This window comes from Lampetra planeri, chromosome 18, assembly GCF_965212315.1.
Source record: "Lampetra planeri chromosome 18, kcLamPlan1.2.h2, whole genome shotgun sequence".
Taxonomy (NCBI): domain Eukaryota; kingdom Metazoa; phylum Chordata; class Hyperoartia; order Petromyzontiformes; family Petromyzontidae; genus Lampetra; species Lampetra planeri.
This window is the reverse complement of record NC_136124.1, coordinates 8397015-8423231: the sequence shown is the minus strand read 5'-3', so window position 1 is coordinate 8423231 and position 26217 is coordinate 8397015. Positions and strand designations below refer to the sequence as shown.

The 26217-nt window shown below is 55.1% G+C and overlaps 1 long non-coding RNA gene across 1 annotated transcript; it reads right to left on the bottom strand.

The window, feature by feature from the left end:
* Nucleotides 1-248: 248 nt before the first annotated feature.
* LOC144723602 (uncharacterized) lies at nt 249-21475 on the bottom strand. Its single transcript, XR_013586236.1, has 5 exons — nt 21369-21475; nt 20134-20226; nt 17973-18136; nt 16199-16332; nt 249-836 (listed from the first exon to the last, which is right to left on the bottom strand). It is a non-coding gene; the product is annotated as an uncharacterized LOC144723602 (long non-coding RNA).
* Nucleotides 21476-26217: the final 4742 nt, after the last annotated feature.

The following is a 26217-nucleotide window of genomic DNA, read 5'->3' as shown; positions in this document are numbered from 1 at the left end:
GATGTCTAGTTAGCGGTGCGCTGCCCCGGCACCTTGGCTCGCTGTGTGATCACACGCGGCGCGCGCTCAGATGGGATTTTAACCCAACATTCTGCGGCACCTTTTCATGGCCGCGGCTTCAATCGCCCCTAATCCACCATCAAAGCTGCCTGCAGCAGCAGCCGGAGAGGGGGGGCATGGCCTGGGTTAAACCGGCGAATGACAACCGCCTTCTGATTAGAAAATATACATTTAGCGTTACGTGTCAATCCGCGCCGGAGAGAGGAGGGACCCGGGGAAGCGCGGCGCGATCCGCTATTTTTTTTTTTTTTACAATATTTCCGACGGGTTGATGAAACGCGTTGCGAATGTTGGGTTTTATTTGGGGGACTCAAGCGATAAATTATGGAGCTCCCGGGAGTGGTGATGTAAGGAGTGAAACTCGCTAAACGCATCCGAGAGTATGAGCCATACGCACTTTTAATAACTGCACGTGAGAGTCAAACTTCCGATCACGAGTGTTCTTGTAATCGTAAGAGAGCCTGGCTGAGCCTGGGTAAACACCGCCATCACCCGTGTGTACGCATGCGTACACACTCATCAAGCGCCCGCTCTTTAAAAAACACATTTTTCTCTGAATGTTGTTCATTAATACTAATCACGTCATTATCTCTCGGCTTAGTTAGGAGTTGCAACGTAAACATGATGAACACAAAATCAGTTACGAGCCTAATTGCGTCCCACGGGAGCGGGAGGGGTATGGGTTTTTCCGTATTTGTTTTACTTGTTGCATTCATTAGGGATGTTTTTCTTTCTGGAATTGACGCCTGTGTCATCAGCGTGTCCACGTTCGTCCTCTGCGGGCACACACACACACGCACGCGTTACGCGGAGGCACAGCCTAGGCGCACGCTGTTTTTTTGTAAAAGCGCTCGCATTAATTAAATTAATCTCTGTTGTGCTTGCAGATTTTTTTCATTCCTTAACCAATCTGATTATAGCGGCGCGCACACACTCACACACGCGCTCTGAGGTGTGGCGTCGCCACGGCGGATAACGAGAGGGGGAGCCGTGCGGAGCGAGGAACACAATGGCGAGCTTGTTCTCGATGCATTCACGCGCCGCGGCTTGCACACACGCGCTGGCACGCACACGCGCACTGTCACGCACACGCGCACTGTCACGCGCACTGTTAGTACACGGAGCACCCAACCGAGGGGCAATGAGGACCAGATGCCCCAAAACTAACCCCCCCACCCAACAATTAGCCTCGCAATTAACCCCCCCCCCCCACCCGTCTTACCACCACACATCATTTTAGATTAAATATGCAAGTGTGTGTGTGTCTATGTTAGCGATGAGTTTCGGATTTTCGTACTTATAAGGACAAATTTGCACCACGGATATTCTGGGCGTTCGACACCGGCGTTACGAGACACCGCGTCGGCAAAGCGCCGAATCGACGTCAGATTCCAATTTCCGGATCGATCCGGAACCTATTTTCTATCTTTTTTCGACCGTCTGAAATTCCATATCTCGGCTCGATTTTCCGACTTTTCAAATGAATCTGAAAATTGGGAGGACATCCCCTGTGCACGTAAATTAAAATATATATCGCTCTTAACCATGAATTGTATTCCAATTGTGCTATCAGTGTCGTGCCAGAGGATGAATAATACATTCTTAAATTCTGTTGGAACTCTTACGGTAAGCGGTGTACAACTTTGTGGCAGAAGATTGGTGGCTGGCAGCACGAAACGTCTCATGAAGTCTCCACAAAAGACTGCTCACCCACGCTGACCAAAGAGTGTTCGTTGCCAATGAAGTGTAGAACCTCCGGGATTGAATGCGATGGTTTTCTTTGTGCAGTCATCGGTGACCTGTCTGAGACCATCCACTCGCTAGGCTCTAGAAGCCCGGTTAGTCACGGACGGCTGACACCCAGATTCGAACACAGCCTCTCAACGGTGCTGGCCCAGTGTCTGTAAATTCGCCATTATTAACTGATACCCTCCCCCCCCCCCCTGCGTCACGCAGCCACCCCCAATGTTAACTGCAATGCTTACTGAAGGCAAAATTCGTAGGCACACCAATAAAACCGGATAAGATATTTTACTTGAAAATGGAAATTTTGCCACGGCTTTTGATTTTTAACACCGGCACGTGGACCCAGGACAAAAACCAAGACACATACTTTGCTGGGATTTTTTGATAAAATTTCACAAAAGATATTTTGATTGTAAGATAAATAAAATGCGTAGACTTTTTTCCCCTCCTGGAATATCGAAACATTTTGACTGAATTGCATCTCTGTGTAATGTGCGCGGTCGTTGCGGTGGTACTGTTTTGTGTATTCCGTGGCAGTAGAGGGGCAGACGAAAAGATCCCCCCCGTATAGCCCAAACAGACTGTTGGGGCAAGTGCTGTTAGTGAGTAGCACCGATGAAGGCCGGCACGGCACACAAAAGGGTGGGTGGCCAACACCACGCCGGGCGGCCCAGTGGCGATGCTTACACACCGCAGCAGGTCCTCATTTGAGGCTGAGTCAACCTAGGGGAGGCCCAGGACCGGTTCAAATAATCGTCACTGGTTGTTGGCCATGAGCGGAAATCCAATTCGGGCCGCCGGGATCATAGCGCAGCATGTTAACCACTGCGCCACCGCTCTCCACGCGTGGGAAAACACGCACGCGCGCACATTTTATATATAACGACGACACCTCCCATTGGGACAATCCCAACACGACGGAGTCGACGTCTGTGCGTTGCGACATACAGCGAGCACTGCAATGGCACGGGAGCGCACACGTGTACGCGTGTGCGCACACCAGTACGTGTTCCAGCACACGTGCGCGTCGTGCGCGTGTCCAAAGGCAAAGATTCCCCGTATAGCCTTTAACAGACTGTTGGAGCAAGTGCTGTTAAGCGAGCACCGATGAAGGCCGGCACGGTACACCAGGGAGTCGGTGGCCAGCACCATGCCCGGCCGCCTTTGTCTCCCCAGTACGCTCACGTACGTCTGCGAGCACAGCCGTGAAACAACAACCCCTGGGACACAGGCGGCGCGCGTCGATCCGATCCGGCGAAGACGTGGGCGGTGGTGGCGACGGCGTCGGCGCGTAAGTCTCCCGGCCGCGCTCGTGATCCGAGCCACGGGACCCGCGCCGTGGAGGCGGCTGCAACTCGGCACCAGAATGCACGAGTCAGCAGTCGGTGGGCGCGCCGCGCGGCACCGCCACCCCCAGCGCATTCCCAACCGCTCCCCCCAACCCCGGCAACTAATTGGATTAATAGGATCGGATTAAGCAGCAACAAGAAAAAAATGCGCAAACAGGGGCAGATTGAAGCTAAGGTAAATTCCGGCTGTGACCTTTGTTTACGCAACATTTGCATCGGGGGTTTGGGGAAAGGAAAGCAGATTGAGGAAAGAGGGAAAAATTGGATTTGCGTGCGGGTTATTTTTTTTTTACGCTCCCAAAATTAAAAGTGGCGTTAAAAAATAAAATTACGTAGTATAGATATGGAGTGTCCGACCTGATGTTCAACGTTGGCAAGGATTAATTGCTCGTTACGCAACCTTCTGATGTCTTCCGTTTGAACCGCGTCCAACAGACGTTGCTTTGTTTTCATATCTGCATTAAAACGTACGCGAGCAGGCGGGCCGCATGGAAATATCAACACACGCGGTTTCTCCATCAGAGATAAATTACGTTTCGGGCGTGGTAAGTCACAGTGTTTACCCTCTACCATCTGCAGCGATAAACAATTAAAAAAAAATACAGACGCAAGAAAACGGCCCGGTGGCTCAACAGTGGAGTGGCTCGCAATTTAAACTTTGCGATTTCAAATCCTGGTTAGGGGTTGACTCAAAATGAGTACCAATTTGGTACGGAACTCAATATGGATTGATATACTCACCCCTGTAACAGGAATGTGGAATTTCCACCACTGGCTTAGGGCTGTAAACAAGAGATGAGCCATTACCTCAATGCTCGATTGAGACGAGAAATCCTCCGTTTCCGTGATGATGTCCCCCCCCCCACCCACCCCCCCCCCCCCCCCCCCATTTTCATAAAGTTTAACGTTTATTAAAACCGCTGTGATGATAATAACAATAATAATAATTATTTGTTTTACTCCAATAAGATCGCAAAGGAGTCATAATCCGGCAATAATGAGGCATTACGGGGGCGGCCGTGGTGCTGCCCAACGGCTGGCGCTGGTCGTTTCTCAAGCAGCCGGCCCCTGACAGGTTCATTACGGCACGCGGCGCGCCACTCACGGACACGCAACGGGACGGCGCAATTAAGTCACCACCATTTTTCCTGACGAGGGCCCTCTCTCTCTCTCCCTCCTCTCGCTCTCTCTCGCTCTCTCGCGGGTCCTCGCGTGCGTCCGTTCTCGCGAGGCCACGCCACCTCGGCCCGTTAATCAAGCCGCCCGCACGGGGCCTCAGTTGTTGGGGTGGCCTTGGCAAGTTCCCTGGGGAGCGGCGGGTGGGGATGCCGGTTGGCAGGGCCTCTCCGTTAATTTAGCCGCACGCTGGATACCCGGGAGCAGAGGAGAGGGCAACATTCATTAAATAAATAGCCGGAGCGGTGGCGAGCGATTCACCTCCGTCTGGGGCAGTGGCAGCTCAAGCCTGGCGGAGATTAAACACCGGCACTGTTTTTTTTGTTCTTTCTTTCCCCTCCCCCTCTACTCTCTTTCTTCGCCCCCTTTTTTTTGTTTTCCAAATTTTATTTTTTCTGTTTGGGTCACATGCTCCGTGGCGTGCGCGAGGACGGCGTGGCAGGGCTGAGCGCCGGGATTAGGCGGCAGGGAATTAGCGAGAAGGACCCACCAGAGAGAGAGAGTTTTTGAGCATTCCTCCGCATGTTGTCGCGCCATCGCGGGGCCGGGCGCTCGCGGCCTCGTGCACCGCGCTAGCGGCCTCTCCGCTCTCTCCCTCTCTCTCGTCATGAACATTCGTACTTTAGACGGCATGGTTATCTTCCGTTTCAGAGTTATTTTTATTCGCCCTTTCAAATTCAAAATTGGTAACAATTCTAATAAAATTACCATAGTAATACATTTTATAAAGAAATACACCACGAAACTTAATCCCCATCTATCTTACTTGTTTCTTACAGCACCCCTATTTAATATTATTATCATCATGCAGTGTGTCAGAAGGAGTCTTGTTTTTCTCCAAATCTGCTCTCCCTTTTTGACCCGAAGACTGTGGGAATTCACGGCGGCGTGAATGTTCCAACAAATGGTCCCGCTTCTTTGTTGATGTCTACAGTTTGAGGGTCGAGGTTCTACTTGGCTTCACGATGGAATTTCCTCTGTGATGAAAACTTCTTCCCGTGTCTTGGACTTCCTTCCACCGATTGGGAAACCGATATCAAGGCAGGATGATTCATGCACAACCCATTTCATTCGCTGCCGATGCCTTTATAGGCAATGGTCAACGCATCAGAGTCGCAATCCAGAGGTAGCCGGTTCAAACCGATCTCCCGGCACAGCAGCTGAAACAACGGGGGGGGGGGGGGGGGGGGGGAGAGTGTTTCTAAATTCCGCCTCCCCCACCCACTGCCTGTCCACCCAGCGGCGTGAATGAGTACACCGCAGGTAGTCCGGTCTCGCACGTGGTGGTGGTGGTGGTGGGGTAAAGCGTAGGTACCATCCTCACCTCTGGCAAGCGTGGACGAGTAACCCAAAGTACCCTCCAGAACCACCCTCTGTTGGAGACCCTTCTGCCAGCAGCGGCGTGGGCAAGAAACTGCAGGGCTGCACCTTTAACATTTTACCTACGTTCAGCGCAGGAGCCCCGGACGTGGCCCCTGCCGGAGGCTGCGCTGCCGCGGTTCGTGGGCGGCTCGAGGCGGCGTTTAGCCGCAAGTCCACCCGTCCCGCTTGGAGAGGCCTGGACCACAAGTGGTGGCCACAGAGCACAAACGGTCTCGTTCACAGACGTGTTTGCACCGCAGGTGCCTGCTGTCATGCCACGCGTTCCTTGGCACGGGGTCAGACGTTTCGCTCCACGCGTCACAACCCGAACTCAAAAACACCACAGAGAACCACCTGGTTCTGTCCGATAAACCCAACAGAACACAGAACCAACATAGCTAATGTTTTAAATATATATAAAGTTAATCTTTGCTTCCTGTACCCGTTTAATCAAACAAAAATTGTCCAATTGTATTGTTTTCTAAGCATTATTTCACTTGCCATTGTGGAGGTCTTTAATCCATTCTTCAAATACAAAAAAGGGACCTGGCTCAAAGTGTTGGTTAATCATCAGTTTGGGATCTCGACAGATAAATAGTTAACTCTGGGTACACCGTTTTCAAATCTGGGATTATTTAAATTTTATTTAATCACTGCCTCAGAGTAATTGGCCCGAGTCCTGCGGAGAGACGGACAAAGTGTAGAGCAAACCCTACTGGGACGCGTTCTGTAAACGATGAAACTCCTGCACTGGACAGGGAAGTGTGTGGAGGTTGGCCACAAACACCGACGGAGTTGCAGGCCAAGAACCAAACAAGGCCGGGCGAGCCACTCGCGCGGTGGTGGCGGCGGCGGCAGTGGGGGTGGCATCACGGGAAATACAAAGCGCAAGATGGTCGGCTAGAATGAGAGGCTTCGTTTACCTCCGGAGTACGATCGTTCAAGTGCTGCGTGAAACACGCAGCGCAGGAACGGCGACCGTTACCACGGAACAACTTTCCACATGCATCGGTGGTGTGCCCCGCTCGTCCGTGTGTGTCTGTGTGTGTGTCGGTGTGTGCGGGAAGCGGTAGTGCAGTGGTTAGAGCGCTGTGTTATGATTCTAGATTTGTGTTATGAACCCGGCAACCCAATTTCGATTCTCGAACACGGCCAACACGAGTGACGAATATCTGAACCGGTCCTAGGCCTCCCCTACGTGGACTCAAATGAGTACCTGGTGTGATGTGTAAACATCACCACTGGGGAGACAAAGGCGGACGGGCGTGGTGCTGGCCACCCACCCCCTCGTGTAATATGCTGGCATTCAAAGATGCTCACGAAGAGCACTTGCCCCAACAGTCTGCTAAAATATATACGGAGGATCTTTGTCTTTGTATCTGCAGTGCGATGCTCACGCAGCTGCCTCGTCCACCTCATCCTGTTCTTGACACTTTCTGCAACTTACCTGACGTCGTATGAATGTGAACCGCACAAGCCGTAGATTCAAAAAATGTGTGTTGCTTGTTGTGTATGCGGCACTTGATACGGTGGACAGCCCACGCCAACGAGAAGTTACATCTCAAGAGATTATCCAGGTGAAATATTGCAACAAATAAATAAATAACAGCATCACCCTAGCAGCCGCCAATGATGAGCCAACAACACTCGCGCTCGGCTGTTCCACGAATGAACAAGGACAATAATATAAAAAATAATATGAATACTTGTGTTTGGAGCGGGAGAGACTGACTCCTCAACACAGAAGGTGGACCCGATGCTGAATGACAGCTGCCGATGCATCACCGGACACTGAGAAGCATCGCACACGTGAACAGCCGATACCTTGGTCACCAAAACCACCCCACTCGATCCCAGGAGCGCGATCACAAGACGCCCGCTCCGTGGCCACGACTTGGAGATACGCGGAGATACAGAGTGGCAGACTCACACAGAGAAACAAAGATACACAGAGATATACAGAGAGACAGAGACACACAGAGATATAAAGAGAAAGATACACAGAGAGGCACAGAGAGACAGAGATACACAGAGATACACAGAGAGCCAGAAATACACAGAGTGGCAGACACCCACAGAGAAACAAAGATACACAGACACACACAGAGATATAAAGAGAAAGATACACAGAGAGGCACAGAGAGACAGAGATACACAGAGATACACAGAGAGACAGAAATACACAGAGTGGCAGACACCCACAGAGAAACAAAGATACACAGACACACACAGAGAAACAAAGATACACAGAGAGACAGAGATACACAGAGAGGCAGAGATACACAGACACGGAGATGCGGTCACGAGTCGCCCTCTCCGTGGACACACCGCCGCTGTAAGCCGCCTGAATCATCACGAGCCATGGTCTATCCACTGCTGGCCGTATCGTCATGTGTTTCCAGTGTCCGGAACAGGATAAGTAATACGCCTGTGGTGACCGCCAACCAGACGATGGAGGGGCCCGGTGGTTGTTACGATACCCATCACGACTACGCAGCCAGCAGCAACGCAAAGCAACCGCGCCCCGGCCACGTTACACAGGGTGTTGCAGGCATTTTAAAATGATATCAACTGCTTTTTTTAACGTGTATACACACACACACATATATACACACACGTACACAGGCACACAAATCCATTCGCGTCGCGGCCGCAGCTAGCGCAGCGCCGCCGAATACTTGGTGAACACTCATAAACGCCACAGCAACACAGATGGCCGGGGAGGATTTAGCCATGGGCTTATGATCAGTCAGGAGTGGCTGGAAAGGATTGGTCTGGGAAGAGGAGGTGGGGGTGGGTGGGTGCGGGTTGGGGAGGGGGGCGGTGGAGTTGTGAGATTGGCGACGGTGGAGGAGCGGCGATGGGGAAGGGGGCAGTGGGGGGGGGAGCGGGGGGGGGGGCAGCCACGAGCTCTGTGGCTCCGCGCTGCCTCACTGATCAGGCCTCTTCACCGAATCTTCTCTCAGCTGCTATTTTTTTTTCTTGCCGGGTCTTCTGACGGGATTAAGCCGGGACAGCCGGAGCCGCCAGTTTAATTAATTGTTTTTGTCAAAACAAATCGTACCCTGGGAGCCCAAACACAGCGCATTGTCACTACGTGTCCAAGTCGCTGCACCCCGAGCCGGGCGCTGCACCGTATCCCCCGTGCGGCAGGAAAAACAGGGGATCGCGGGAGGAGAAGCGAAATCAAGAAGAAAATGCAATAAATAACGACGCAGCTCGGTGAGACGCGTCGGAAATTTCCACAGGGGCCGAGCGAGGAGCGTTTTGGCCGGGTGGCGGCCTGCGGGAGGCGCGGTGTGGCGGTGGAGGAGCCACCCGGGGCCACCCCCACCCCGCGTGCCACTACACAACCCCGTCGTGTTCGCGGGTTGTGCCGCGTGCTGCTCGGCACGTTGTCCGTCGTTGTGCTCCACGCGCCGGGAGCTTCTCCCAGAACGGTCTGAGCTGCGGGGCCAGCTCCACTGCCCCACGAACAACTTTCGACTTAAGAACCAGGGTCCCAGTGCGATACAACCGGTTCCACTCGGCTCTCCTGACAATCACCACAAGCAGGTCCACTCCGGCTCCATCTCGGAGGGGGGGCTCAGCGGAGCTGCCATGTGGGTGGCAACCATGTGACAGTGATTCACCGCTACGGAGGAGGGTGAACCTCGGTGGTGCCGCAGGGCACATTTGGTGACACAGGGCCAGAGGTCGCAATCGGGTACCCGATACCCGTACCCTACCCGATACCCGGCCGGGTACGAGTAGCCGGGTATTGGGTAGGGTACGGGTACCCGATTGCGACCCTGGTGCGGCCGGGTACGGGTACGGGTAAGGAATAAAAACCCGTTTGCGACCTCTGCACAGGGCCCAGGACAGTGCTTGCTTAGTGCAGGCCCGAACCGCAACGCAAGCCGTGGTTCCACAACCCAAAATCGTGGCGTGGTTGTCCAGTCGCGCTGCTCTCCGTGGCTTGGCAGTGGTGGTGACGCTGTTTTTTTTTTTTCAGGGTTGCTGAGCACAGGCCTAAAGCCATCAAGCAGCCAGAAACGCACAGCGGTTTTGTAGGGGTTAGAGTTCATGGGGTCCCAGAATTGAGTAAAATTATAAGAGTTTGGGAAAGGAGACGACGGGAGGGAATTCCATAGAAGAGCAGTGGGAGGGAAGAGAATTGAGAACTCCAGTTTAGTGATTCAGAGTGTGAGTGTGTGAGTGAGCGGGTGAGAAAATGTGTTGTGGTGACCTGCAGTGTGGCGAGTGAGTGCGTTAGTGAGTGTGTGAGTGAGCGAATAAAAGTGTTGTGGTGACCTGCAGTGTGGTGAGTGAGTGAGCGGGTGAGTGAGTGTGTTGTGGTGACCTGCAGTGTGGTGAGTGTGTGAATGAGTGTGTGAGTGAGCGGGCGAGTAAATGTGTTGTGGTGACCTGCAGTGTGGCGAGTGAGTGAGCGGGTGAGTGAGTGTGTTGTCGTGAGTCGCAGCGTGGTGAGTGAGCAGTGTCGATGAGATGAAACATTCAGTCTGATACGTCGAGTTCTCAAGATGAGAGGAAGAATCATTGAGTGCAGTTCATGAGAACATCAACCATGGTTTTATTGATTGAAGAGTGATTGGGTGAGTGTGTGAGCGAGTGTGTGAGCGAGTGGGTGAGCGAGTGGGTGAGTGGGCGAGTGGGTGAGCGGAATGAATCATAATAATTTCAACTTGTAACGCACAGAGTATTCACCGACGCTCATAGAGAGAGAGAGAACGACTCACAGGCGCGAGGAATCACAATTTATCAGGAAACCGTTGAGGTGGTGGGCTCGTGCCAACAATTATCCAAGCTCCCTGTTCCTCTAAATATTAAGATGTTTCCAGCCAATTAATGAGTGTTTATACGCCTGGAGAAAATCCACTCTTGCAAGGGGGCAACACTCTATGCCACATTTGCTGAACCGAATCAGTGAAGATCACAGCAAGAGACCACAATAGTAGCACTAGATGAGCGACGGGGAGGAGAAGACCGAGTGTCGCCGCACGCTCCACGTGCACGACGCTCTACGCACCGCGCTCCCCCATCTCACGCGGCGGCGAGGCGCCTCCGCTCGCAAGAGCCGCCCGGGCCGCGTCCTCGAACGCCCTGCAGGACCCTTGCTCGACACCCGCCGTCGTTTCCACATTCAGCCGCGCGGCCGCGAGCGCGCGCCGGAGGGCTTCCCCGAGTCCGGAGTACGGCAAGTGCTTTGCCAGGGGCTTATGGGGCGGCCGCGGCACGGGAGGAAAGAGCCCCACTTTGTTTAGTCTGTCCCCAAGGATGCCCGTGTCCGCGCCACGCACTCGTGCGTCGCCGGGGCGACGCCACTCGCGCACCTGCGCCGTCTGGGCCCCGGCCACTTGACGCAAACTTTCCCTTCCGCACGTTCCGCTGCTCGCACTTCGAAGGTGCGTGGCGCGCGACATGAGGGGGGCGGACAGTGGAGGCGCCCACGCGCGCACGCGTTTGTTTGTTTGTTTATGGCCGAGAGGAGAGAGGAATGGCGTGGCGCTGTGCGGCATGGTGTGGTGTGGCGCGGTGTGGTGCGATTAGGGGCGGTGCGGCAAGGCGCGCCGTGTTTTTGTACATCGGTGTTCAACGCGCAACGCAGCGTTTGTTTTACCAAACGGCGGCGCCGCCGCGGCCGCTCTTCAAGCCAAGGTCATGGCTCGACCGCGCCACTTGACGGCAGGAGGCACCTCCTCAAGGCCACGGCTCGTCGCCAGCGTCCTCGTTGGCACCGCCGCCACCGCCGTAACCGCCTGAACCGCGGAGACCGACTCAACAACAGGAGGCTCCTCCCTGGGCGCCAGCGGTGGAAGACGGAGCGCAAGCAAGGAGCTGCGTGGCTGGGCGGGCAAGCCCAGGTGGTGTCCAGGCAGTGGCGTAGCTATCGAGTGTGCTGGCGGTGTAACCGCACCGGGCCCGATCGGCCGGAGGTGCCCAGGTGCCGGGCTACGAAGAAGCAGGAATTTGGACAGAGGAGGGGGGGGGGGGCCTTATTCCATCCATCAATCCATTCATCCCTTGCACCAAAAGCCCATGACAACCGCGCTAGACCACCGGGTCCCAGTGTCCAACCCGAGCCAGTGACGTAATCCACGGTGAACGTCTGAAGGTTGCTTTGGCAGCGACGGTCAGAGCAGTGGCCCGCGAGTGGTGCCGGTGTAAATGTTGTGGGGGCGCAGCTGGAGCAAGGTATAGACGGAGCTCGCTGCGCACGACGTGAGATTGCTTAGCGGCAGCGTGAGACCGGCAGAGGGGCCGGTGTCCCACGCTGACCGGCGGCTCGTTAACGGTGCACGGCTCTCATGGCGATCCACGGCCGGACAAAGGACTTTGTCCACACCGTACGGGGTCGGAGCAGGTTGTTTGACCATACTTCCCCAGCCTGGTCAGTGCAGCTTGGTGCTAGGTGGGGCTATGTAATAGACAGCAGAGGGCAGCGTAAAAAAACAATCCGTTGTTGAATTGTACGTCGGCGTTCATTCATAACACGGTGTAAACTCTGCTGGTAAATATCACTTTATGAAGAGGGGGTTGTGACAGGAGAATGTGCAACGCATTGGCTTTGTTTTGCAGTATCTGGGGGTCACCTGGCTGAAATCTCACGTTCATGCCGTGAGAGGTCACGAGACATCGCAGACCGCCGTCGATCAGCGCGTCCCACGCGGGACGCTGCCGCCACCGCCCCCGCGCTGCGGCAGGCCAGCAGCAGCAGCAGCGGTGCACCGGTCAAGCCAGACAAGCGCATCAGGAGCAGCGGAGTGCATCGCTGCGATGTCTCCTGCGTATTTACATCCACATCAGCCGTAGGAAAGAAGCAGCAGCAGCAGCACACAGGACATGCGATCCAGAGGTCGCCGGTTCGATTCCAACTCTCCTGGAGCGGCAATTCAAACAACGCGGCGCGCCTCCTGACAACCCTCCGCCCACCCAGACGTGTGAATGGGTGCTCAATGTGAATAGAAACATTTCTAATTTTGACTTTTGTTGGACCAATGGCAATATCGGTTTTCCCTTCAGAGATTTCGTCTGCAGTACAGTTCAGATGATCGGTCGATTTACTAACAATCACAATCACCTACTTCTTTGTGGTCATTTACTCTGACCTCTTTAAATTCCCAAAGGCAGGAAACGCCCCTACAAGGCAAGCTATGTGCCGATGACGTCACCAAGCCCTGCCTATCACCTCCCGTCCAGCGGCACCACGTGGGAACAGAGGTGAGACTTTCCCCCCCCCCCCCCCAAAACTATTTGCGTGTTATCTGATTACAGTACTTAAGTAATCGGATATCCCAGCTCTGGTGCGGAGCAATTAACCACATCTGCCTTATAGCGCGAACAACACAACCACAAAAAAACCTGTGCAGGAGGAACAGCAGGTTTACGTACGCAGTGGACAACGACATCAAGAGTCAGAGTGAGTGCGTGTCCCAGTGAGCATCAAGGTGGTGCCCATCTCCAGTTTACAGGCCTCAACCCAGTGCAGGAAATTAAACATGCATATGGCGGGGGCGAGTCTCTCCACTGGACGAGCACTGTAGAATTTCCAACAAAGCGGTGCCGATGTTGAAGATGGGCCGAGTTAACCCCCCAAATAGGATTTAAACTCGCGACCTTCCCATTGGGAGCTGCTGGCTGCACAGCTAGGCAGTACAGGCGGTTGCAATAGGAATTTAAATTATACCGCGCACAAACACGCACACACGCACGGACACACGCGCACATACGCACGCACACGCACGCATGCGCACACACACGCACGCATGCGCACACACACACACGCATGCGCACACACACACGCACGCACAAACGAGCGCGCACGCGCATGCACACGTACACGCACACAAAGATTCCCGTGTCGCCTTAACAGACTTGGGGCAAGTGCTGTTAGCGAGCACCTATGAAGGCCGGCATGGTGCACGAGGGGGTGGGTGGCCAGCATCACGCCCGGCAGCCTTTGTCTCCCGAGTGGCGATGATTACACATCGCACCAGGTACTCGTTTGAAGTTAAGTCGACCTTGGGGAGTTCCGTGAGCGGAAATGGAACTCGGGTCGCCAAGTTCGCAGTGCAGCGCGCTAATCGCTACACTACCGCTCCCCACACACGCACACACACGCATAAACATGCACACGTGCACACACACACGTGCCCGTTTGCCGTGCACGAAGGCGGCATCGCCGCGCAGAGCTCCAAGACGTTTCGCCCCAACGAGCCGCCCGCGTCTCTGCTCGACACGAGGGTTCCGCACGGACGTTTTATTTGTCTCACGGTTCCCCGGGGGACAGCCGGCACACGGAGGCAGGGGCCTCGCCAAGCAACACCCGCCCGTTCATTTTAACGACCAAACTTGAAAACGCACGGAGGTGGCGCGTCCACGGACAAACTCTCCCGCCGCCCCCGCCGTTATTTCGCGTCTCTTCTCGCAATCGTGATGAATTCACCGGTGCTGTTTGTTGCTGGCGCCTTGGTGTGCTGGGGCCTTGGGACCCGTGACCAGCACCCGTGACGAAAGCCTAGATAATAGTGCCGTCCTGGCACGCAAGTCACCAAATCGACGGAACCTTTCAGCGGAGAATGGGAGCCACGGCTCTCCCTCCTCCTCATCCTGCACCCCCTCTAGCACCTCCCCCCTCCTCCCGCGTCCGTACACGCGATGATTAAAGCCGCACGCGTGGTGTTAATGCACTTTGCGTATTCCGCAACGACTGCTCGCTCCGGCCCCCTATCAATATTCCGCGGTCGATAAAAGCTCTTAGAGTCTCGGCGAGTAAAAACAGTTTATTTCTGCGGCGGAGAGATCAATGTGTCGCCGCGTTGTTTTGACAGTTTACCCTCCGCTCCAGCCGCGAGAAATATTGACTCGCCACTTGCTACGTCGCTCTGGGGGAATACGGCGGGGCAGGCGCGTCGGCGCGCGCGCCAGAACGTACAGAGACAAAGAAGTGGCCACCTTGTCCTTTCTGTGCCGATGAGTCCGGCGCGAGAACCCGTCGCCCCACGTCTCCCGAGTAATGGCCCCGTAACTCGCGCTCCGAGCACAGACGAACGGGGAGATGCTCCTCCCTGCAGCCTCTCCCTGCAGCTCCCACAAATATCACCTTCAATCTGGGTGATCTCCTGCTGCTCAAATGAGGATTGAGGCGGTGCTGCTCATCTTCCGTTTACAGCCCCAAGCCACCGGGGGAAATTTCACGTTCCGACAGCGGAGCTGAGAAACGACTATAGACTTCCACACAAAGTGAAACTCATTTGATGGATTCCAGAGGGACGATGGGCCGAGTAAAACCCCCAGCCAGGATTTGAACTCGCGAGCGTCTAGATTTCGAGCCGCTCGCTCGAACGCTGAGCAACCCGTCGGGGCTACACAAGTTACGTGTTTGTGTTAAACCGTGGACTCCGGGTTGACGGAGCATTGTGGCAAGGAAGGTGCGTGCTGGGTTTCATCTCTCGCTGAATATTTCCCGGGTGGCTGATAGACTGAGTTAGGGTGGCAGTAGTAGCCGTAGACATAGTGAGAGGTATATATATATTTGATGCGGTGTGCCGGGTACCGACATCTTTACCGGGTCATTGGCTGAGACAGATCCAGGTAAGATTTCGCCATGGGGATAGCCCACCAATGAGCCTCAATAATGGCGAAGCATGCCTGTCTCTCACGATACGGGCTGCTCCACGCCAGCCTGTGCAGTGCCCTCTGCTGACAACGTAGCCCCGCAACAGCAGCCTATAGCACCGTTCCACAAGCAGTGGTCTCCCATCCGAGCGCTGTCCGGGCTCAACCTCGCTTTCCTTTCGAGATCTGACGTGATCGGGCGCATTCCAGCTGAATGGCCGTGGGCCCTGTACGGGATCACTAATCCAAAAATGGCTGGACAATGTATTCACGCTCAACGCTCCGCAACGCGCGTTGAATCTCAGAGGCTACCGGTACCTGCGGAGGACAGCCACTCGCTCACGCGAGAGCTGGAGTGCTGGGTTTGTGAGTTTGGCAGAAGGATTTCAGCGGCTGTTTAAATTTTACGTTTTTCCATTTGTTTTAGGCTGCAGGTGCAAAGCAAAAAAAAACAAATCCCATCAAGAATTTGTTTGCTTAAGCAGTGGAATTAAACGCGTGTGTGCGCGCACGCACGCGCGACTACAGACCCGTTACACACGCCCATGATAGAGAGCGTTGCATTGTCAGCAGAGGTGTCAGATTCTAAAAACAAATATCACATCACTCAGGACAATTACTCCGACAATATTTACACTTTTGAAAAAGTCGCTAAAAAATTAACAATGAAAATAGTAGTCACGACTTAACGCTTTTCTCCACGCTCCGCTAATTACGCAGGACAGCCCGTAGCGCCTCTAGATACCTCGGTGATTGTGTTGAAATGAACACTGCACACGAGCACGCACGCGAGCGCACGCGCGTACCCGTGCCGAACGCACGTGACAGCGGGGTGTTGGTCAGAAGGAAAAGCGGGCCCGGTACCCAATTAAAATTAAGATCGTTACCTTGGCAAGGGAGCGAGCCTCCGCGTCTTGTTAAAAGGGTCGCGCCGTGACTTGGGAGCGGACATTCTGGCGCCGGGCGCCGTCTTGGCACGGTCTTGGCACGGTGTTGGCACGGCCTCGAGCTACTTGTGTCGCTGCGGTAGACAACACAAAGCCAATTACTGCAACTGCAACACAAAGGCAAAGTTGTGAGAGATGGAAACGCAACCGACAACAGCACCAGCGGGCACATCTTTAAGAAAAAACAACAACAGCAGCCACAGTGGAATTAAACGTTTCAAAATGGGCCCCTCGTTTTATTTACATGGCCTTTAATTACAGTTGATTTGTTGTCTATAAAAAAAAACAAATCAGATACCAGCTTAGAGCACAGCTTGGTGCCCATAGTCACAGTGTGCATATGTGATTAGGTGGGTGGAGGAGGGATGGATGGGGAGGGATGGGGAGGATGGGGGAGGAGGAGGGAGGAGGCTCACTCACAGATGCCAAGAAACAGTGTTCACCTCTCGCCGTGTCACGCTGCTCCTTTGGCAAGATTTGGTTTTCAGCAAAGTTCCAAAAGTGTCACCACCGCCACCCGTCACTCGGCGATCATCGAGGGTTGCGGTGGCCACGGCGACGACGCCACAGCGGCAATGGTCCCTCGCTCCCTCGCTCGTCTGTTGGTTTATTTATCCGTGTATTTGTCTGCACGCGCGCGCGTGTGTTTATTTGGAAGAGGTGCGGGCGATGCATCGGGCCGCGGAACGCCCCCCCACCTCGCACTGCTAATCAGCGCAGCTGCCAGGACTCAGGTGTCTGCCAACGGCTCCCCCACCTCCACGGAGGGCCCCCCCCAGGCACACCGAGACCCCGGAGTTGGGAGGGGGGTGGGGACAGCGATTGTCTGGCCGCTGGCCACCGCGGGGGGTGCTGGTGGTGGTGGTGGTGGGGGGGGGGCTGCGTGCATCTGCGTGCGCCGAATCGGGGGGGCGGTGCATCCACGCATTCTTCCGCGGCGAGTCGGAGCGCGCATGGAAACGCATTGAGCCTCACCACGCTCCTTTTCACTGCAGCGCTGCTGCTGCTGCTACTGCTGCCCATTCACAGAGGCCGGCTCGTGGGAGAGGCAGTGTGTGTGTGTGCGCGTTCGCAGGACGCAGCCACGGAGACATTGGCTGCACGGTCTGTGGGGGGTGGAGAGGAGAGGGGAGGGAGGGTGGTGGTGGTGGTGGCTATAGTGGGCTAAACTGGCAGCAGATAATGGCCTATTGTGATGAGTGGCTGATAAGCTGAGGACCGATATCCGAGAGGAGACTGCTACTATTCACGGGCCGCCCTGCCGAGCAGCAGCCGTGTTGACATTGCCTAATTACATGGGAGGGGCTTCGGCGGACACTGACAGACAGTGATAATGGGGGGGGCCGTGCCCTCCCCCCACCGCTATCTCTCCCGGCTGCTCTGGAACTCCTCTTTCAGCCGCAGGCCGCGTGCGAGTTATTCTTTTCCCCCCCCCTCCGTCCCGCGCATTTTAATAATTTTCTCTCGCGCCTCCGCGTGCACGTCACACGCGAGTGTTGCATTCACGCGCACACGTGCGTGCGTGTACGCGTGCACACACGTGTGCACGCGCACGTGTGCGCACGCGTGTATGGCTTCGAATGTGTGAATAGTGCCTGTGTGTGTCCAAACGAGTGACCGTCAACAGGCTTTTTTTTTTAAATCAAGCGCTGACACCCCCCAAAAAAAAGTCACCAGCAATGGTCAATCCACTGCTGGATGAAGGCCCTGCTACCTCTCGCAATCCCGCAACAAAGTGGTCCGCCCCGTAACACGAGAGCGGATTCCATCATCGCGACGTTTCAGCGGTGGACATCCTCTCTGGCGCGTTCCCTCCTCCGTGCCGAGTCTCGCAGGAAGTCGTGCCGTTACTAGCGTGCCGTCACGTCAACTTGCGTCCTATTATGCAGAAGCGGAGTCACCGATAAGCCATCAAAAGTCCATGGGAATGTCACCGGTTGCTCCATCATGTAAATCATCTCAAATACCTGTAAGCATCCAAAATTGTCCTTAAAAATCCAAAATCTTTCTTCTAATATCTGAAACTCAGCTTGAGTATTTAACGAAATTAATAAGCAGACAATATATACTATTTAGGCAATGCATATCCTTGTCATATCTCTGAAAAATTACACGTCAATCACACGGCCTTCTGGGAGTACATAATTCCAGCAAAATTGGTTCAATACACGGAAACCCCGAGCGGGTTTTGATTTACCGTGTCTCATCAGCAGTCAGGCTTTTGCTTTAACCAATGCTGGTGGACTGCCAGACGTTGTAGGCAAGGATCCTCTCTCAAAGATATGGGTTCTAGTTCGCCACAAATTATAATGGAATGCACAGCGCACAATAATTATAGCCAGTATGCATGTGGATAGTTTATCTCATTATTCATACCCACAATTCTCTGAGGCGGTGCATAATAACTTTGCTTTGTAACATATATTTATATATATTTGTAGCCACAATGCACATGGGTGTATGTTCCACTGTTCTATTAGTTGTCCTGTATCCCTCAAATTAATCTCAATTGGCTTTGAGTCGCGTTAATCTTGTCATCTCTGTGTTTTGTCCTTTCAAATGTCTCCACCAAGCACTCGTCCGTTTTAGTCATCAAAGGATTCCATAATCCCCTCATCCACAGCACCCTACACATGCATAATGATTGCAAGATTGTGATAAAAGTTACCAAATATTTATTCTGATTATTTTTTGCCAGGGGATGCAGTTATTCCAGCCACAGTCTTGCAACCGTGCGGTTTACAGAATTACCGATAATGGGAACGATGGTGATGATGATGCCAGCAGAATTTGCGATACCAATGAGTGTCAGGGTGGCACGGTGGGAACACTTGTGCCTCACAGTAAGGCATTCCTGGGTTCGATTTGTGACTTGGGTGCCGTTGTATGATCTCCCCCTGTTCTGCAATGGGGTTCCTCCGGGTTCTCCAATTTCCTGCCATAGCCAATTGAAGACTCGATGTGAACGAGATTGGCCGGTCATTATTACAATGTTTAAAATTACTAAATTGGGATTTCACACAGCAGCAGCAACAACGTTGCTCCCAGAGTCCTCCTAAAAAAGTCTTGAGACTCTGAGGATTCGCTGGGTAAACAAGAAAAGTGATCGTGACAGTGATCGTTTTGATCACTATAATGACAATGATACAAACGATGCTGACAGTTGCTTTTGCTGATTTCTATTTGGTTCACTGCTGTTTTATTTTATTCGTTTTGATTTTGTCATTTTGGTGACACAGCTCACCGTTGCGAATGCGACTCACAGGGAGTTCTCATTCGGTCAGACAAAATACACTGAAAACTTGGAGATGCATCTTTGTCGTGCGTTGTCATCAATAAAATATCAAGAGTTATATGTATGTTCAACTTCCTTCGCACCGTACGTAGCCAACCGTGCTAATCGGAGGTGCTGGGGGTGGATAGCAAACTAAAAACAAATGAATTTTCAATCTAGATTTAATAGTTCATAGTTCCAGTGGCTTTCTAATATCGGAAGAACGTTCCAGACGGCCAGACAAGCGCATCTGAAAGCACGCGATGCAGTGACCGTCTTTGTTCGATGGTTTGCCAAAAGCCGCTGCTGCTGCTGCCAGGATGACCGGAGTTCGCGGGATGATAGTTTAAGCTCCTGGACGAGAGTTACACGAACAAGCAGAGCGAGATGCCTTCCCTGATTTGTGCCGAGAGACAGTAAAGGGAGCACGTGAAGACGTCGTACCGACTTGGGATAGGCGAGCGGGCTTGGGCAGGATGCGTCACGAGAGAGAGAGGGCGATGGCCACAGTGGCCGAGACTGCAGACAGAACGGCGGATCAAGAGGGGGCGTCTAGTGCAGAGAAGGAGCAATGAAATCGAGTCGTGCGAGCGGGATTCACTTGTGCATCGCGTGACGGATGGCGACGACGTGCGGATCCGTCCTCCATCCACAAGTGGACAGCTCACGGCGGATGATGTTTGACGATGACATTCTGAAACTCAGAAACTCTCGCATTGGTCGGGTAGTAAATCAATGATACGCGGCGTTGCGTGCAATGCCCCTTCTTCGTCTCTGCTGTAAACCCAGGGACACTGCCCGGCACGCCGCCTGCTAGAGACGGTGTCCTCTGTAGACAGGGAACACGACTTGTGGGTTTCTGTTATTTGTGCACCAATGTCAACGCAGAGTCACAAAAAACAACGTCATTCGATGCGTTAAGATGCGCACTTTACACACACGCACACAAGTCGAGAACACCACACGCACACAAGTCGAGAACACCACACAAGTCCAGAACCCCACACTCAATTCGAGAACACCACACAAGTCCAGAACACAACACGTACGAGCTTAACTCCCGCTGCGCCGATTGGAGCGAGGTGGATGATGGCAACCCAGGGCAGTGAGAGATGCCGACGGCCCTCATCCAGCAGTGGATTGGTCAAGGCTCGCGATGCTCACGGTGATGATTACATAGGCGGTGTTTGGTAACTGTAGCTGGTGGTTTTTGTATATTTTTGTTGTATTAATAACCTAGGGTTGTACAGTATTTTGACGGTAAACCCAAGCTGGGTCGCATACACACTGTACGTATTCACAGTACCTTAAGAGTCCACTACTGGACGAGGGCCTTGACACGCGGCGTCAGACATCAGGGGTTGTTTGAGCATACTTCACCACGCTGGTCGAAGGGGGGGTTTGGCCAGGAGCCAGTTCAAACGGCACTCAGCCACTGATGTTAGCCGTGAGAATCGAACAGAATCACAAGTGCCCACGTGTGTCTAACATGCTATTGACAATGTTATTATAGGCTGTGTATATTCGCAAACAACACGAATTCACAATCTCGCACACAAAGTCAAAGATGTACCGTGTAGCCTACGCACACGGAGGGGACAAGGGCTGTTAGCGAGCTCCTATTAATACCACAACGTGAAGGCTGAGGCCGGCACCACGCACGGCTGTCACGTACCTCCCCCCCACCGCCGATGTTCCACACAAGCATTTAAGGCCGAGCCGACCTAGTGGAGTCCCACGACTTGTTCAGATACCCTCCGTATTGCGGCCAAAAGTGTGCGTGCGTCCTGTACAATACGTCCGTGCACACAGTGAGCGTGGTCTCGACATTGTTACCGCAAATCGTTGGGCGCTTTCGATAGGCTTCGGCGTCGCACTCCAAGACACGTGGCGAATTACTCGGTCCGCCGGCGGGGGGTGCGTTGGGGGGCAGCAGGGGTCGGAGCGAGTCTGGGGGGGTGGAGCGAGTCTGGGGGGGGGGAGCGAGTCTGGGGGGGGGGGAGCGAGTCTGGGGGGGGGGGAGCGAGTCTGGGGGGTCGGAGCGAGTCTGGGGGGGGGGAGCGAGTCTGGGGGGGGGGGAGCGAGTCGGGGGGGGGTGGAGCGAGTCTGGGGGAAGCGAGTCGGGGGGGGAGCGAGTCGGGGGGGAGCGAGTCTGGGGGGTGGAGCGAGTCTGGGGGGGGGGAGCGAGTCTGGGGGGGGGGGAGCGAGTCTGGGGGGGTGGAGCGAGTCTGGGGGGGGGGGAGCGAGTCTGGGGGGGGGGAGCGAGTCTGGGGGGGGGGAGCGAGTCTGGGGGGTCGGAGCGAGTCTGGGGGGGGGGAGCGAGTCTGGGGGGGGGGAGCGAGTCGGGGGGGGGTGGAGCGAGTCTGGGGGAAGCGAGTCGGGGGGGGGAGCGAGTCGGGGGGGAGCGAGTCTGGGGGGTGGAGCGAGTCTGGGGGGGGGGGAGCGAGTCAGGGGGGGGGGTGGAGCGAGTCTGGGGGGAGCGAGTCGGGGGGGGAGCGAGTCTGGGGGGTCGGAGCGAGTATGGGGGGGGGGGTGGAGCAAGTCTGGGGGGGGGTGGAGCGAGTCGGTGGGGGGTGGAGCAAGTTTGGGGGGGGGTGGAGCGAGTCGGGGGGGGGCGAGTCGGGGGGGGTCGGAGCGAGTTGGGGGGGAGCGAGTCTGGGGGGTGGAGCAAGTCTGGGGGGGGTGGAGCAAGTCTGGGGGGGGGGGGTGGAGCGAGTCGGGGGGGGGGGGAGCGAGTCTGGGGGGGAAACCTCCACGAAGGGGGTCGTCGAGAACCTGCCTCGTGAAGGAGGAACCGATCCGGACTCCTCCGCGTCCCCCACTTTAGCTGTGGGGGTGCAGGGAAGGGGAGGGGGTGCAGGGAGGGGGGTGCATGGAGGGGGAGGGGGGGTGCAGGGAGGGGGGTGCAGGGAGGGGGAGGGGGGTGCAGGGAGGGGGAGGGGGGTGCAGGGAGGGGGAGGGTGCAGGGAGGGTGCAGGGAGGGGGAGGGGGGGGGTGCAGGGAGGGGGAGGGGGGGTGCAGGGAGGGGGAGGGGGGTGCAGGGAGGGGGGGTGCAGGGAGGGGGGGTGCAGGGAGGGGGGGTGCAGGGAGGGGGGGTGCAGGGAGGGGGAGGGTGCAGGGAGGGGGAGGGGGGGTGCAGGGAGGGGGGGTGCAGGGAGGGGGGGTGCAGGGAGGGGGGGTGCAGGGAGGGGGAGGGGGGGTGCAGGGAGGGGGAGGGGGGGTGCAGGGAGGGGGGGGTGCAGGGAGGGGGTGGAGGTGCAGGGAGGGGGAGGGGGGTGCAGGGAGGGGGAGGTGCAGGGAGGGGGAGGGGGTGCAGGGAGGGGGGTGCAGGGAGGGGGAGGGGGGTGCAGAGAGGGTGCAGGGAGGGGGAGGGGGGTGCAGGGAGGGGGGGTGCAGGGAGGGGGTGGAGGTGCAGGGAGGGGGAGGGGGTGCAGGGAGGGGGAGGGGGGGTGCAGGGAGGGGGAGGGGGGGTGCAGTGAGGGGGAGGGGGGGTGCAGGGAGGGGGGGGGTGCAGGGAGGGGGAGGGGGGGTGCAGGGAGGGGGTGGAGGTGCAGGGAGGGGGAGGGGGGGTGCAGGGAGGGGGAGGGGGGGTGCAGGGAGGGGGTGGAGGTGCAGGGAGGGGGAGTGCAGGGAGGGGGGTGCAGGGAGGGGGAGGGGGGGTGCAGGGAGGGGGTGGAGGTGCAGGGAGGGGGAGGGGGGGTGCAGGGAGGGGGGGTGCAGGGAGGGGGAGGGGGGTGCAGGGAGGGGGGGTGCAGGGAGGGGGAGGGGGGGTGCAGGGAGGGGGAGGGGGGGTGCAGGGAGGGGGAGGGGGGTGCAGGGAGGGGGAGTGGAGGTGGAGGGAGGGGGAGGGTGCAGGGAGGGGGGGTGCAGGGGGGGGGTGCAGGGAGGGGGTGGAGGTGTATGGAGGAGTAGGGGGTCATGGCCCAATTCGAGAATGTTGCCGTGCGGAGTTTTTGAAATCGTCGGCGTTAGGCCTCGAGAGTACGCGTGGGGCCACATCTTTCAATCTCGATTTGAAGCTTTCGTGACTGCAGGAATCCATACTCTGGTTCTTTCGGTAAAGTCACGGAGTCAGAAATAATATCAAACAAATCACGACGTTTCCCACTTGATGACGCTCGCTTGTGTATTTTTATTTCATTTCTAACTCCGCGACTTTACCGAAAGAACCAAACCGTAGTATCCGCATTTCTCAATCTCGTCTGGCCCTTTCTTTAAACAACAACAACAAAAACAATCACGAGCTATGAATGTAATTAGCGAGTCGGTCGAGCCGATGTAGGAACCCTCCAAAGCGCGCCACGAGGAGCGCTCAGCGTGAGCGAGCCGCGTGTTCACGCTGCCCGCAGATAATTTCACAACAATGAAGGCGCCCCCGTGTTGTTGTTGTTGTTATTGTTGTTGTTGATGTTCTGCGCCACTAATTGCTCCGGGTAAATTGAGGTGGTCGATCGGTCCTTAATTAGCGAACGTGGCAATTGTGGGACGAGCACGCGAGAGATTGTCTCGCGTGATACGAACTTCGCGTGGAAAGTTCCAGTTAATAACGATAATGATGCTGGTAGGAACCACCTGGTTCCACCAGCCCACAGGGGATTATTGTGTCCTTCCGTGCGTCGTGAATCCTAAAATGGGATGGGTGGGGCTGGGTGGAGAGGAGAGGGTGGGGAGGGGTGGGGAGGGGTGGGGCTGGGTGGGGGGTGGAGAGGGGAGGGTGGGGCTGGGTGGGGGGTGGGGGAGGGTGGGGAGGGGCTGGTCACCCCGTGGTGCCCTTATACAACTCAACGTTTAACCTACTCACGCCGGCTTGTGCCCGCCCTCACAGTCGGGCATATTTGCGGAATACACCACGCCGCCGTTGACCCTGGCCATTGACCGAGCAACCCAACGTTCCTACCAGCTCCCTCCGCAGGAATGTGTTAACAAACAACACATCTAACTTACAATTAAGTCACTAAGTGTACGCGTGTGTGTGTGTGTGTCATAAGCTGTGGGCATCGGTAGTGTAGTGGTTAGCGCTACGAACCTGGCGACCCAGGTTCGATTCCCGCTCACGGTCAACACCAAGCGACGATTATCTGAACCGGTCCTGGGCCTCCCCCTAGGTCGACTCAGCCTGAAAATGAGTACCCGGTGCGATGTGTAAACATCGCCACTGGGGAGACAAAGGTGGCCGGGCGTGGTGTTGACCCCCCCACCCCCTCGTGTGCCTTCAAAAAGGTGTTACTCGCTAACAGCACTTGCCCCTACACAGGTATAGACAAATATCCCCCTGTCGTATAGCCTATTACACTTACAATTAAATCACCGTCCCAACAGACTGTTGGGACGAGTGCTGTTGGTGAGCACCTATAGAGGTCGGCACTGCACAACGAGGGGGTTTGGATACCCAAAGCGACACCCGGTCACCTTTGTACGCACCGCACGTTGAACCTCTTTCGCACCGTACGTAGCCCCGCCGTGCTAATCGAAGGCACGAGGGGGGAGGGGGGAAGGACAAACTAAAACACGATAAAAACAATTCAACGCAAATTTGTTTTTCATTTAAAACGATTGTTTACACACCGCAGCAGGTAGTCATTTGAGGCCGAGTCAACCTAGAGGAGGGCCAGGACCGGCACGCGGAGAGACAAACACGCGCGGGGAACCCTCGAGTTACCCAGCCACTCTCACGGCCACGTGTTCATCCACAGCTGGATGAAGAGGGCACATACACAATGCCGGGCCGGCCACGTGTGGTCACGTGGGTAAAAAATAATAATAAAATAATAATTAATTTAATTAAAGAAATTAAATCACGACGTTTCGGAGGCAACACAAGTCTCCGTCTTCAGGTGGGTCCGTCACAAATTCTCACTTGATACAGTAAATTTAGCTGTGACGGTCCCACCTGAAGACGGAGACTTGTGTTGCCTTCGAAACGTCGTGATTTAATTTATTTATTTTAATGTATTATTATTTTATTACTTTTTACCTACGTGACTTTACCGAAAAAAACCTAAGAGTATGAATCCTTGCAGTCACGAAAGCTTCAAATCTAGAATGTTTGACCATACTTCACCACGATGGTCAGTGAGTGTGTGGTAATGGTGGCGACAGGGGGATGCTTAATTAGGTAATCAATAGCTACTGATGTTGGCTTAGCCAAGGGCAGGAATTGAACTCTGGCGACAGCGTTAGTGTGTGTGGTAACTGTGTGTGTGTGTGGTAACTGTGTGGTGTGTATGGTAACTGTCTGTGTGTGGTAACTGTGTGTGTGTGTGGTAACTGGGTGTATGTGTGTGTGGTAACTGTGTGTGTGGTAACTGGGTGTGTATGGTAACTGTGTGTGTGGTGTGTGGTAACTGTGTGTGTGTGTGGTAACTGTGTGTGTGTGTGGTAACTGTGTGTGTGTGTGGTAACTGTGTGTGTGTGTGGTAACTGTGTGTGTGGTAACTGTGTGTGTGTGGTAACTGTGTGTGTGTGTGGTAACTGTGTGTGTGTGTGTGGTAACTGTGTGTGTGTGTGGTAACTGTGTGTGTGTGGTAACTGTGTGTGGTGTGTGTGGTAACTGTGTGTGTGTGGTAACTGTGTGTGTGTGTGTGGTAACTGTGTGTGTGTGTGGTAACTGTGTGTGTGTGTGGTAACTGTGTGTGTGTGTGTGTGGTAACTGTGTGTGGTGTGTGTGGTAACTGTGTATGTGTGG